The sequence below is a fragment of the Sphaeramia orbicularis genome, chromosome 9 (genome assembly GCF_902148855.1).
Source record: "Sphaeramia orbicularis chromosome 9, fSphaOr1.1, whole genome shotgun sequence".
In the NCBI taxonomy this organism is placed as follows: Eukaryota; Metazoa; Chordata; class Actinopteri; order Kurtiformes; family Apogonidae; genus Sphaeramia; species Sphaeramia orbicularis.
In genome coordinates, this window is record NC_043965.1 from 49813002 (window position 1) to 49817561 (window position 4560).

Genomic DNA, 4560 nt, shown 5'->3' on the forward strand with positions numbered 1-4560 from the left:
GGGGAGAGGCTTGTGTGGACCATGGGGTAAAGGACCGGTCCCAGGGTCTCCCATCCGCTCCAGTCCAGCCTGTTGTGGCTTCTGTGGAGGCCCTGAGGGAGCCAGAGACTGATTTTCCTGCCCTTAATAAGGTACCAGAATGTTATCATGACCTGAAAGAAGTTTTCAATAAGGCCCGTGCCACTGCTTTGCCTCCTCACAGACCGTATGACTGCGCCATAGACCTGCGCCCTGGTACCAGCCCCCCTAAGGGAAGGTTGTATTCCCTGTCGGGCCCGGAGACAGTCGCCATGAAAAAATACATCGACGAATCATTAGCAGCTGGTTTAATTCGGCCCTCATCGTCTCCAGCCGGTGCTGGTTTTTTCTTTGTAGACAAGAAAGACAAGAGTCTCCGCCCCTGTATTGACTACCGTGGCTTAAATGATATCACTGTCCGTAATAGGTACCCATTACCACTCATGTCATCTGCTTTTGAGCTATTACATGGTGCGAAGGTTTTTACTAAATTAGACCTCCGTAATGCCTACCATCTGGTCAGAATCAGAGAAGGTGACGAGTGGAAAACGGCATTTAACACTCCCAGTGGGCATTATGAGTACTTGGTCATGCCATTTGGTCTCACCAACGCCCCCGCTGTTTTCCAAGCCCTGGTAAACGATGTACTGCGTGACATGCTCAATGTTTTTGTATTTGTCTATTTAGACGACATCCTGATTTTTTTCCCCGGATGTCGAGTCACACGTCCATCATGTCCGCCAAGTGCTCCAGAGACTCCTTCAGAATCAGTTATTTGTAAAAGCAGAGAAGTGTGAATTCCACCGGCCATCTGTGTCTTTTCTGGGGTTCATCATTGCAGAGGGACGTGTGCAGATGGACCCGGAGAAGGTTAGTGCAGTTAGGGATTGGCCTACCCCTAGTTGTCGAAAGGACGTCCAGAGGTTCCTTGGATTCGCCAACTTTTACAGAAAGTTCATTAGGGGGTTCAGTAGTGTGGCTGCCCCCCTGCATGCTCTAACCTCTCCTAAGTCTGTGTTTAGATGGGGTCCCGAAGCTGAAAAAGCCTTTAGAAGGCTGAAGGACGTCTTCACTTCGGCCCCCGTTCTGTCAGTCCCGGATCCAGCTCTCCAGTTCGTCGTGGAAGTGGATGCTTCTGACCTGGGGGTCGGTGCGGTCATCTCGCAACGGTCGCCTAAGGACAACAGGCTCCACCCTTGTGCCTTCCTTTCCAGAAGATTGACTAAAGCAGAATGTAATTATGACATCGGCAACAGGGAGCTGTTAGCCATAAAGGTCGCGCTGGAGGAATGGCGACATTGGCTGGAGGGAACGGAGGTGCCGTTCCTAATATGGACTGACCACAAGAACTTAGAGTACCTGCGGACCGCCAAAAGACTCAACTCTCGTCAGGCCAGGTGGGCATTATTCTTTACACGTTTCAATTTCTCACTCTCCTATCGGCCGGGCTCCAAGAATGTGAAGCCCGATGCCTTGTCCAGACTGTTTGCACCTGATACAGCCAGTGTTGAGCCCGAAGCTATTTTGCCTGAGTCCTGTGTGGTGGGGGCGGTGCGTTGGGAGATTGAAAAGTCTGTTTCTGAGGCCTTAAAGGCTTGTGACATCCCGGCTGGCGTCCCGCCAGACCGTCTGTTTGTTCCCCCTAACCTCCGCCCACAGGTTATTCACTGGGCTCATACCTCTAAGCTGTCCTGTCACCCGGGAGTCCAGCGAACCATGTTCGTCATCAAACAGCGCTTCTGGTGGCCAGCCATGGAAAAGCTGGTGGCGGAGTACGTCGCGTCCTGTCCCGTCTGTGCAGCATGCAAGACCTCCAACAAACCCCCGGTTGGTCAGTTGCATCCGCTTTCCGTCCCTAGTAGACCCTGGTCTGATGTGTCATTGGATTTTGTGACAGGATTACCCCCGTCTGAAGGTAATACCACTGTTCTAACTATTGTGGATCGATTTTCTAAGATGGTCCATTTTGTCCCGTTACCCAAGCTCCCCTCTGCTAAGGAGACTGCAGAGGCGGTTCTGTTTCATGTCTGTCGTCTGCATGGGTTCCCTAAGGACATTGTTTCTGATAGGGGCCCTCAGTTTGTCGCACGTTTTTGGCGTCCTTTTTGCTCCCTCATCGGGGCATCTGTCAGTTTGTCCTCGGGCTACCACCCCCAGTCTAACGGTCAGACTGAGCGGCTCAATCAGGTGTTGGGGGCCGGTCTTAGAGTTTTGGCCTCCCACAACCCTGCATCCTGGAGCCGCCAGCTGATCTGGGTGGAATACGCCCACAACTCGTTACCCTGTGCTTCCTCTGGTCTGTCTCCATTTCATGTAGTTTTTGGATATCAACCTCCTCTGTTCCCGGCCCTGGAAAAGGAAGTCAGCGTTCCGTCAGCCCTGGCTCTGATAAGGAGATGTAAAAGGACCTGGATTCGTGCCAGACAGGCTCTGCTTAAGGCGTCTGGCATCTACAAGACTGCGGCGGACCGGCACAGGACTCCAGCTCCGGTCTACCAGCGTGACCAGCGTGTGTGGCTGTCGACCCGGCATCTCCCTTTGAGGGTGGAGAGCCGAAAACTGGCACCCAGGTTCGTGGGTCCTTTCCCTATATCAAAGGTTATTAATCCTGTCTCTGTACGCCTCAAATTACCCAGGACAATGAGAATTCACCCGTCGTTTCACGTCAGTCAAGTCAAGCCCGCAAAGGAGAGTCCGTTAGTCCCCCCCACCCAGCCACCTCCACCGCCCCGGATCATCGATGGGGACCCAGCCTACACGGTGCGCCGGCTCATTGCAGCCCGTCGTCGAGGGAGAGGGTTCCAGTACTTGGTGGACTGGGAGGGATACGGCCCTGAAGAGCGTTCCTGGGTGCCCGCCTCCTACATTTTGGACCCGGACCTGATTCGGGAGTTCCATCAGCGCCACCCGGAGGTTCCTGGGCCGTCCGGTGCCGTCCCCTAGAGGGGGGGGTACTGTCATGTCGGCTTCTGGACTTTGTCTGTCTTTTCTGTTTTGTTTGTCATTTCCTGTTTTATTTTGTTAAGTTTCCCTCATGTGTCTTGTCTGTTGTCTTTACTTCCTTTTGTGTTCACCTTTCACCTGATTACCTTGCTCCTCCCTGATTATCTCCACCTGTGTCTCATTGTCTTCCCGCCCTCTTGTGTATTTAAACCCTGTGTCTTCCCCTGTTCCTTTGCCAGTTTGTGCTCTACAACTTGTTTGTGTTCACTAACCAGCGTTTCTTGGATCCTGTTCGTTTGTCTGCCGTGTTTGACCTGTTTTCGTCCCTCGACCATCGATTCAGCCTGTTCCTATCCTGCCTGCCTGTTCCCGACCTGGTTCGTTTACCCGACTCTGTCTCTGCCTGCTCCTTTTAATACCTCAGCCTCCAACGATCACCTGTGCTTCGACCCTCGCCTGTATTACTACCGTGAGTCAGCCTGTCCCCCATGTACCGTTGCTTGTTAAACTGTCTTTCCGTGTATGACCTGGCTTGTTTTTTGACCACCCTCTGTCTGTCCCTAGTGGGGATTCCGTTGGGGTTTTCCCGGCTCGGCCAAGCTGGTCGTCTGCCGTATCCACCCGCAGCCCAGACGTTTATCCCCGGAACCAGAGGCTCCACAGAAATTATATTATCTCTGTGTTGTACCTTGTTCTCTGTGAAAGTGTTTAATAAAAACACTAAACCTTATTTACTTGTGGTCTTGCTTTTGGGTTCAGCCTTTGTACTTAGCCTTTCACAAAAGCGTCTGTAGAATCTGTGACCAGGACAGTGACTTTGAGACCAAATCTGGGCAGACGTTAGCCAGGTTCCAGGTTAGAGGGTACGACAAAAACACTCTGCAAAAAGCATACAAGCAGGTAAAAAATGTTAACTGGGACTCCCTTCTGGAAAGAAATCCATCCAAAACTATTAAGGAGTGTGTTGTTTTTAGTATGACTTATAGTTATGAGGCTAACAGAATAAAACAAATCATTAAAAGAAATGGAGGATTATTGAAAGTGATGATACTCTAAAATACATTTTTGCAGAGCCACCTCTTGTTCGCTTCAAAAGTTGCCCCACCCTCCAGGATAAAGTGGTCCGCAGCTACCAACCCCCTGTTTCCAATAGCACATGGCTTGGATCCAGTCCGATGGGCTCCTATAAGTGCAACAGCTGTAACCATTGAAACAATATTTGTCAAACTACAACATTTCTGGACTATCATTCAAACAAGGAGTACATCATAAAGCATTTCATCATCTGTAAAACAACTCTTGTTGTTTACAGACTGGTCTGCCAAATTTGTAAAGTATTCTACATCAGAATGACCAAAAGGCGCCAACAGGACAGACTGGCGGAACATAAATACACTGTCTGCACAGGTAACACCAACTATCCTATGGCCAGACACTTTTTGGACTTCCACATTAACAACCCAGCCAGCCTCCAAGCCCCTGGAATAGACCACATACGGGACACAACACGAAAAGAAAACAGGCCAAAAAACTGCAGCAACAGGAAACATTCTGGATATACAAACTTCAAGCCCCTAAACACCCTGGATTAAATGAAGA